Source organism: Nelumbo lutea, chromosome 3 (genome assembly GCF_056320005.1).
Source record: "Nelumbo lutea isolate HS-2025 chromosome 3, American lotus-T2T, whole genome shotgun sequence".
Taxonomy (NCBI): domain Eukaryota; kingdom Viridiplantae; phylum Streptophyta; class Magnoliopsida; order Proteales; family Nelumbonaceae; genus Nelumbo; species Nelumbo lutea.
In genome coordinates this window covers 77,812,501-77,822,500 of record NC_142686.1, presented here as the reverse complement: position 1 = coordinate 77,822,500, position 10,000 = coordinate 77,812,501, and the positions used below count along the sequence as shown (strand labels likewise).

The 10,000-nt window shown below is 39.2% G+C and overlaps 1 non-coding gene across 1 annotated transcript; it reads right to left on the bottom strand.

Moving 5' to 3' along the window:
- Window positions 1–4,395: 4,395 nt before the first annotated feature.
- LOC148865884 (small nucleolar RNA R71) lies at window positions 4,396–4,502 on the bottom strand. Its single transcript, XR_016112133.1, has one exon. It is a non-coding gene; the product is annotated as a small nucleolar RNA R71 (small nucleolar RNA).
- Between the last annotated feature and the right edge of the window lie 5,498 nt (window positions 4,503–10,000).

Below are 10,000 nucleotides of genomic sequence, written 5' to 3'. Positions count from 1 at the left end.
AGCTAGGGGCGGCAACTTCTAGGAGTTTCTTGAAGAGAAGGAGGGAGCACTCTAGAAGGTTCATGAGGGGTGTAATACACCCCATTCTAGAGGCTTCAAGAAGGGGCAAGAGCCCCCTTGAAAAACTATATAAGGAGGCCTCTAGGAGGGGAGAAAGTTGTTCAATTGCTTGAGAGAAAGGCTCTCCCACTCTTAGAGGTTCGGCCACCTTGAGAGAAGAGAAGAGAAGAAGGCTAGGCGCAAGGAAGAAGAAGAAGAAGGGCTGAAGGAAGTTCAAGACAAGCAAGCTAGAAGAAGAAGGTGAGTTCGAATTGAGGGATTGTGATTCAAAGATTTTTTGTAATAAATCATTTGTAGTTTCATTCTCTTTTGATTTGAATTCAGTTTCTTAGTTATATGTTCTTTCTTCTTTCTCCTTGTTTCCATTCTTCCTTGATGTATTTCAGCTTGTAAAATTTCAGTTCAGCAATCTAATTCTTTTTGATTCATTCAAATGGTCATGCATTGTACTTGAAGTTTCTTGAATAAGGGTGTGATTGCAGATCAATTCGGCCAACTAACCTTCAAAACTCAGATCTGAATTCTCAGATCTGAGATTGCAAGATCTGAATTGCTTGAAAGAGAATTCAGATCTGCAAATTTCAGATTGGGCGAATTAATCTACAGCTTGGAATTCCTAGAGTGCTTGAGAGAGACTCTAGGAATTCAGATCTACTATTCAAGAACTGAATTGAGTGCAAGGTTAGAGATAACTTGCACAATTCAGTTGGTGATCAATTCAGATTTGAATTGATGCCTTAGAAGTGTTTGAAGAAATGCATGCATGGGGATTAGATTCTTGCTAGAGATAGAAGAACCGTCACTCATGCATAGGATGAACATGCACTTGAGAGAGGCTGTTCATGACCTTGGGGTTTCACAAAACCAAGGCTCAATCATGATTCATTCGAATGATCCAAATTGATAGATTGCTGAATTCTGAGATTGACATTTACTGCTTACTCTTCTAACCTGATTTGAAGGCAATTGGGCCAATGATTTAGATAGATTTTAATTTAGGATTTCTTAGCTTTCATTAGAGTTTTGATTTATTTGTTGATCAGATAAGAAATGTTCAATTTAGTATTGGTAATTGTTTCCTAAATCCTCGTGGGAACGATACTTCACTCACTACTTTATTACTTGAACGGCTAGTGCACTTGCTAGTGTCACAATGAGCCACACATCAAGTTTTTGGCGCCGTTGCCGGGGATTTAGAGAAACAATATTAGGAAACATTGAGCATTCTTAATCTGATCTCATTCAGCATTGCATTCATAGTTGGGTTAATTTGCTAACTTTTTCATTTCAGCTTGGACTGCAACTGCTGTACTACTGTAGTTATGTTTCTTCTTTCTTAAGTAGATTACTTTCTTTTTTTGGTTTCAGTTTCATTTTAATAAAGGCATATTTGATTTCTATTCAATCTTGGTGTTGTTCCCTTCAAAAAGAAAATAAAAAAAAATTTTCACATAAACATGAGTGTTGCAGATCTGAGTTGCATTCGGCACTCAGATCAGCAGATTTCAGATCTGCAGCACTCAGTTGAAAAGAGTTGCTTGTGTTTCAGATTTTATTATTCTTTTCTTTCCTTACAAAAAGAAAAAAAAAACAAATGAAAAAAAAAGGGGGAGATCTTTTGAACAACCAGAGGATCAATTGAGAATTCGGATCAGAACTCAGATCCGAGTTCAGATCTGAATTCTGCTATTGCAGATCTGCAACAGTTCAGATCTGAGTTCCTCTGAACTCAGACCTGAACTGATGAAATTTTGAGGGGAATTGGGTGTCATCACCATCCCAATTCACCCTAGGGCACTTATGCTATTCCCCAAAAACAATTTGGTAGCAATAACTGAAGGTAAGGCAATTGAGATTTCAGATCCAAACTCAGACTTGAGTTCAGACCTGAACTCTGCTATAGCAGAACTGCAATACTCAGAAAAAAAAAAAAAATCTGTTCTCAGCCCTTTATTATTCTTTTCTTTCATTACAAAAAGAAAAAAAAATATATTTAGATAGTGAAAAAAAAAAAGAGAGAGAGAGAACCATGGAAACCAAGGATTCGGATCAGAACTCAGATCTGAGTTCAGATCTGAGTTCTGCTGTAGCAGATCTGCAACAGTTCAGATCTGAGTTCTGCTGTAGCAGATCTGCAACAGTTCAGATCTGAGTTCCTCTGAACTCAGACCTGAACTGATGTAAATTTAAAAGATAATTGGGGGTTATCTTCACCCCAATACACCCTACAAAAAATATCTGCTATCTCCCAAAAACAATTGGATAGTCATGGTCGAAGAAATTCGGATCTGCAATCACCTAGATCTGAACTGGGGTTGTGAACAGAGAAGGATACAGGGCATACTTTTCTGTATTAAATAACTTGTACTCCGATCTATCTAAGCTGATTTGGTTGAAGAAAAGTATATTTAATCTGAGAATTTTTTATGCCTCAAGAGATTTCATGAAAAGTGGCACTTCCACACCATTTTTCTATTAGAGTTCAGACCTATAGCAGGGCTACTATAGCAGACCTGCTACAGCAAGACTGAACCAGGGCAGGTTTTGAACAGGTTTGTATTACAATTAACATTACTAAATTGGCATTGTGAATTGTCCTAGGCAGATCTTTGAAATTTTTTTTCAAGATAGATAGCTCTGATTTCAGCTGTGCATGAATAGAAAGTCTAACAGATCTGAATGGGTGTGTGCAGCCGTGTGTACTACATTCCAATAAGTGTATACTCCATCAAGGGCTACATTGATGGAGCCATGTTTCTTCTCTTGATACTTGATTGTTCCATCCTTAGTTTCAGTTTTAATGTAGCTTATGCAAATCAAATTTCTCTTCTTCTTTTGGTTCTAAAAAAAAATACAAATAAATAAATAAATAAATCTCAAAATGAGTTCAGATCTGAATTGCATTCATCAATCAGACCTGCACTCATCCAAAAAGATTTTGGTTGCATTGCTGTATTTTGTTTTAGTTTTCTTCCTTTAAAAAAAAAAAAAAAAAAGGAAAGAAAAGAAAAATAGAAAAAGAAAATAAGATCCCAGCAGCCACACCATGGTGAATACAGGTCTGATTTCAGATCTTTTTACTACTGATTGATTTCGGTTTTGTGCAGATCTGTATACAGCATGTTTCATTGCTAATATCAGTAGGTTATCCTGCTGAATTGTTCAGTTTTAGTATGGCTACTCCATCTGGTGTTTGGTGATGCATAGCTCATCAAAACAGTGGGCTCAGATCTGATATTTAGTAGCCTTCCAATATGGAAATCAGACCTGAGCACAACTGTGCTATTATATTTATTGTTGTTCTCGGTGGCTTCTGAGATTTCAGAGCTGATCTCAATTTTGTGTAGAACTGATGTCTGAATTGCTATCAATCCTTTGTACATTGACTTCAGTTTAGTGTATTGACCTTCAGTAGCACAGAAGAGCCTTTTAATATGAAACTCAGACCTGAACACAATCACTGCTGATCCGCACTTGGCTGTCCTCAGTAGCTGCTAAGATTTCATAACTGTATATTACTGTTCTCAGTAGCTACTGAGATTTCAGCTCTCAGCAGTTTAGATCTGTGTAATTAAATCCCGTCCCTAATTTCAGCAATATAAAGAAGAGGAATTTGTAAACTGTTGTTCTACTCAGAGATTACTGAATTCAGACCTGTTTGTAAATTGCTACTGAATTCTGTATATTGAATAAAATGTTGATATGCTTTTAGTTAGCTGCATTTATTTATTTTAGGATGTAGGTTTGTATATTCCAATACTTCACTTTACATTTTCAGTTGTAATAGGATTAGTTATTTATTTTCTTTTGTGAATATTGGCCTTTTTATTGCTTTGACCTTTACAGTTTATGACAAGCAGACCTGAACTGGAAGAGATCCTTTACGACCCGGAGATTGAACGGACTCTCCGTGTCCGTTTGAGAGCTGCTAAGCAAGTCAGACAAGAAGCACAAGAAATGGCTGAACAAAGAACTATGATGGATTATGCCAAGCCTACCCTCACCGGGACTGTCTCCAGCATTATCAGGCCAACTATTGCTGCCAATAACTTCGAAATTAAACCGGCCATAATCCAAATGATACAAAATACGGTTCAGTTTTGTGGTATGGCCCATGAGGATCCGAATGCCCATATTGCTAACTTCTTGGAAATCTGTGACACCTTCAAACACAATGGGGTAAGTGATGATGCCATCCGGCTGAGGTTATTCCCATTTTCTTTGAAGGATAAAGCCAAAGCTTGGTTGAACTCATTACCGGCAGGATCTATAGCCACATGGGACGAAATGGCCAGCCGTTTTCTCTCTAAATATTTTCCCCCTTCTAAAACTGCTAAAATGAGGAATGACATCACTACTTTTTTCCAGCAAGAGGGGGAATCTCTCTATGAGTCCTGGGAACGTTACAAGGAGCTACTAAGGAGGGTTCCTCACCATGGCCTTCCGATTTGGCTGTAGGTGCAAACATTTTATAATGGTCTGACCGATTCAAACAAGACCATCTTAGATGCAGCAGCTGGGGGCTCCATAAACAATAAGACTCCCGAGGTTGCCCATGCACTCATCGAGGAGATGGCAGCCAATAACTACCAATGGCATTCGGAAAGGACTCAAACTAGGAAGCAGCAAGGCTTGCATAATGTTGACACTTATACAGCACTAGCTGCACAAATAGGAGCACTCAGTAAAAAAATAGATGAAATGCAGATAGCTGCCATGCATGTGCAGCCTCTTAATTGTGAATTGTGTGGGGGAGGCCACATCAGTACAGACTGCCAAGTTGGCAATCAGTTCAGACCATCTACTGAACAAGTTGACTATGTCAGCAATTCGTCAAGACAGTAGGGTTACCAGAGTCACCATACTTTTCATCCAGGATGGAGGGGACATTCAAACTAGTCCTGGCCAAATCAGCATATTTCCAAGCCGTTCCACCAGACTTATCATCAACCTGAACCAAAATCCAATTTGGAGGAACTGATGACAAAATTTATAGCAGGTGCAGAAACTAGGTTCCAGAACCAGGAAGCTTCAATCAAAAACCTGGAAAACCAAGTGGGGCAATTGGCACAATTAATCTCTTCCAGACTGCCGGGAACTCTTCCAAGCAACACTGAAGTGAATCCACAAGAGCAGGTGCAAGCTATTACCTTAAGAAGTGGAAAAGAGTTGCCTGAGGTAGAAAAGAAGAATTGGGCTGAACCCAAGGCAGAAACAAGCCTTGGAACCAGACAACAGAAGACGGAACAACCAGAAGCACAACAAGGGATGCACCAACAACCACAAGTTCCATTCCCTAACAGGCTGAAGCAACAAAAATTGGAGAAGGAATTTGGTAAGTTTCTTGAAATATTTAAAAGTTTACATATTAATATTCCTTTTGCTGATGCTTTAGCCCAGATGCCACACTATGCAAGGTTTTTGAAGGAATTATTGGCAAACAAAAGGAAACTGGGAGATGTGGCTACAGTTGCATTAAATGAGGAATGTTCTGCTATCCTTCTGAACAAGCTGCCTCAGAAACTCAAAGATCCAGGGAGTTTCACTATTCCTTGTACCATTGGCAGTTTAAAAATTGAAAAAGCTTTATGTGACCTGGGAGCTAGCATCAATTTAATGCCATATTCTATCTTCAAGAAATTGGGGTTGAATGAACCCCAACCCACTAGAGTGGCATTACAATTGGCTGATAGATCCATTAGACATCCTAGGGGGATCATAGAAGATGTGTTAGTTAAAGTTGACAAATTCATTTTTCCAGTTGATTTCATTGTGTTAGACATGCAAGAAGATGTGGAGGTCCCGCTTATCCTAGGGAGACCTTTCCTGGCTACTGGGAAAGCAATGATTGATGTCCAACAAGGACAACTCAGCCTTAGGATACAAGATGAGGAGATAATTTTTAAAATGTCTGATGCTATGAAACATGCACCCTCTAGTGATGATTCTTGTTTTATGATTGATGCCATTGAATTGACAATTGATGAATGCTTCCAGGTAAGTAGAATAACTGATCCTCTTGAACTCTGCCTCCAACAGGGAGAACTTGAAGAAACAGAAAATGAAAAAATAAACCTCATGATAGCATACCTGAACGATAAGCCTCAATTCAAGGGAAAGGGGTTTCTTAAATTAGAGAACTTAGGCAAATTGCCCGGACCATCAGGTAAGCCATCACCCCAAGAACCCCCCACCCTTGAACTGAAGCAATTACCATCCCATTTAGAGTATGCTTTCCTTGAGGAACCATCAGATCTCCCCGTGATAATTTCCGCAGCACTGAATCCCTTACAAAGAGAAAAATTATTAAGAGTGCTGCGGGAACACAAAAATGCTATAGCTTGGAAGGTAGAAGATATCAAAGGCATTAATCCATCAATCTGCACTCACAGAATTTTGATGGAAGAGGACAGCAAGCCTTCCGTTCAGCCCCAAAGGCGCCTGAATCCCAACATGAAAGAAGTGGTAAAGGCTGAAATAATTAAGTTGTTAGATGCTGGGATCATTTATCCTATTTCTGATAGTTCTTGGGTAAGCCCTGTGCAAGTTGTTTCCAAAAAAGGGGGTACGACTGTTGTTCCAAATGAGAAAAATGAACTCATCCCTACTAGAACCATTACCGGATGGCGTGTGTGTATTGACTATAGAAAATTAAATGAAGCCACCCGGAAGGACCATTTCCCTCTCCCATTTATGGATCAAATGTTGGAGAGGCTAGCCGGGCATGAGTATTATTGTTTCTTGGATGGATATTCAGGGTATAACCAGATACCAATTGCACCAGAAGATCAAGAAAAGACCACTTTTACTTGCCCATATGGAACCTTTGCATACCGAAGGATGCCCTTTGGGTTATGCAATGCCCCAGCAACCTTTCAGCGATGTATGATGTCTATATTTTCTGATATGGTTGAAAAATTTATTGAGATCTTCATGGATGATTTTTCAGTTTTTGGCTCTTCATTTGATGCATGTTTGAATAATCTGGAACAGGTGCTTACTAGATGTAAAGAAACACATCTTGTGTTGAATTGGGAGAAATGTCATTTTATGGTGCAAGAAGGCATAGTGCTTGGACACAAGATCTCTCAAAGAGGTATAGAAGTCGACAAGGCCAAGGTGGAGGCAATTGAAAAATTACCAACCCCAACATCTATTCGTTCTTTGAGAAGTTTCTTAGGACATGTCGGTTTCTATAGAAGGTTTATTAAAGATTTCTCAAAAATTTCCAAGCCATTATCTACCTTGCTTCAGAAAGAAGTGCCTTTTGAATTTTCAACTGAATGTCTTCATGCTTTCAACATCTTGAAAGACAAATTGATCCATGCACCTATCATGATAGCACCAGATTGGACCCTCCCATTTGAATTGATGTGTGATGCGAGTGATTTTGCTATAGGAGCTGTTTTAGGACAAAGAATGAACAAACATTTTCAGCCAATTTACTATGCTAGCAGAACCTTGACTGGACCCCAACTCAATTACACCACCACAGAAAAGGAGCTGTTAGCAGTAATATTTGCACTTGATAAGTTTCGTTCATATCTGATATTATCCAAGGTTGTTGTCCACACAGATCACTCGGCATTAAGGCACTTGCTTACCAAGCAAAACTCAAAACCAAGACTGATCAGGTGGATCCTTTTATTGCAAGAGTTTGACATTGAGATTAGAGACCTGAAGGGTGCTGCAAACCTGGCTGCTGACCATCTCTCCCGGTTGGACACGGTAAGCTCAAAAAAGGAGATAACCAGCAACATTCGAGAAGAATTTCCAGATGAGCAGTTGTACTCAATACAGAAATACTTATATCCTTGGTATGCTGATTTTGCTAATTATCTAGCTGCACAAGTCCTTCCTCCTAACCTTTCATATCAACAGAAAAAGAAATTCTTTTCTGATGTAAAATACTATCTGTGGGAGGAACCCTTTTTGTATAAATTGTGTGCAGATCAGATCATAAGGAGATGTGTCCCCGAGGAGGAGATGGAGTCGGTACTCCAATTTTGCCATGATAAAGAAGCAGGAGGTCATTTTGGAGCTAGTCGCACGGCAGCCAAGGTTTTGCAATAAGGTTTTTATTGGCCCACACTCTTCAAAGATGCCCATCGGTATGTGTCCACATGTGACAAATGCCAAAGATCGGGAAACATTTCCCGATGGAATGAAATGCCCCTTTCCAATATTTTAATCTGTGAAATCTTTGATGTTTGGGGTATAGATTTCATGGGACCTTTCCCGAATTCTTTTGGGAATAAGTACATCCTCGTTGCAGTTGACTATGTATCCAAATGGGTAGAAGCCATGGCTTTACCCACAAATGACTCAAGAAGGGTAGTACACTTCCTAAAGAAGCTATTCTCCCGATTTGGCACTCCGCGAGCTATAATTAGTGATAGGGGAACTCACTTCTGCAATAGCCAATTTGAGAGGTTAATGCAGAAATATGGAATTACACATAAATTAGCTACCCCTTATCACCCTCAAACCAGTGGCCAAGTGGAGTTGGCTAACAGGGAACTCAAAAGAATTCTGGAAAAGACCGTAGCATCCACCAGAAAAGATTGGTCCATCAAATTAGATGATGCATTATGGGCATACAGAACTGCATTTAAGACACCTATTGGCATGTCCCCCTACAGATTGGTCTTTGGTAAAGCATGCCATTTACCAGTTGAATTGGAACACAAGGCCTATTGGGCTCTTAAATTCTTAAATTTTGACATTCAGGCCACAGGGGCTAAAAGGCGGTTGCAATTGAATGAATTGGATGAATTCAGACTTACCACCTATGAGAATGCCAAAGTTTATAAAGAAAGAATAAAAAACTGGCATGATAAGAACTTGCTGAGACGGGACTTTTATGTAGGCCAACAGGTATTGTTATATAATTCCCGTCTCCGCTTGTTTCCAGGTAAGCTGAGATCCAGGTGGTCTGGACCCTTTACCATTTCACAGGTTTTTCCCCATGGGGCTATAGAACTCACCCACCCGGTTCAGGGCACGTTTAAAGTAAATGGTCAGCGCCTAAAACCATATTTAATGGGCAGTACTGTACCCCCTCCATCCACTGTTTATCTAGATAACCAATAATCTCTTATGATTGCTCATGAACAAGTTAAGGAATCTTTTTGTCATTTATCTTTTTAGAATATTAGTTAGTAAAATAAAGATCTTTTTCTCAAAATTCCAATTCTTTAAGGACTCAGTTCATCATTTTCTTTTCATCAGTTTGCTCTAGCAAGTGTGACTCCCTAACACTACGAACATTGAGGACAATGTTCATCTCAAGTGTGGGGGAGTGAGCCCGAGGCTAGGGTATGGGGGCTGAAACCATGCACCCTAAAAAAAAGACTGGAACCCCTCAAGTTCATTACTATTTATTTAATGATTTTTTTTTTTAGAAGGAATTCAATGAATTGAGGGAGACTGATGTACTTGTTAAGTTTTTATTCTTGTGAATGACCCAATTTGATATATGCATGAGAAAAGGGGAGCTGAATATGCCTTTCAGCATGACTAGCCCTAACTTCCTTCATGTGTATGGAAGCCCTTGATTTCATTGTTAATGGTCAAGAGAGCTAGTGCACATCTGAAGTGCTAATTCTTGAGGTTCAATAATTGCAAAGAAGGACAAAAGCCCAAATTGACTCCGCTATTTTGAGTTGAATAGTAAAACTAGCAGCTCAGAACATGAGTCCTACCTCAAGTAAGTGACCAGTGTGAGATGGAGCATAAGATGCACTCACACCAAAAAAAAAAAAAAAAGAGAGAAAAGTGTGTGAGATGGAGCATAAAATGCACTCACACCGAAAAAAAAAAAAAAAAAAAAAAAAAAAGAAAAGGGTGAGATGGAGCATAAGATGCACTCACCCCTAGAATTAAGAAATTGTGGTGATAGCTGAGGTTCAAAGGGACACTCTAAAGTTGAACTCTCATT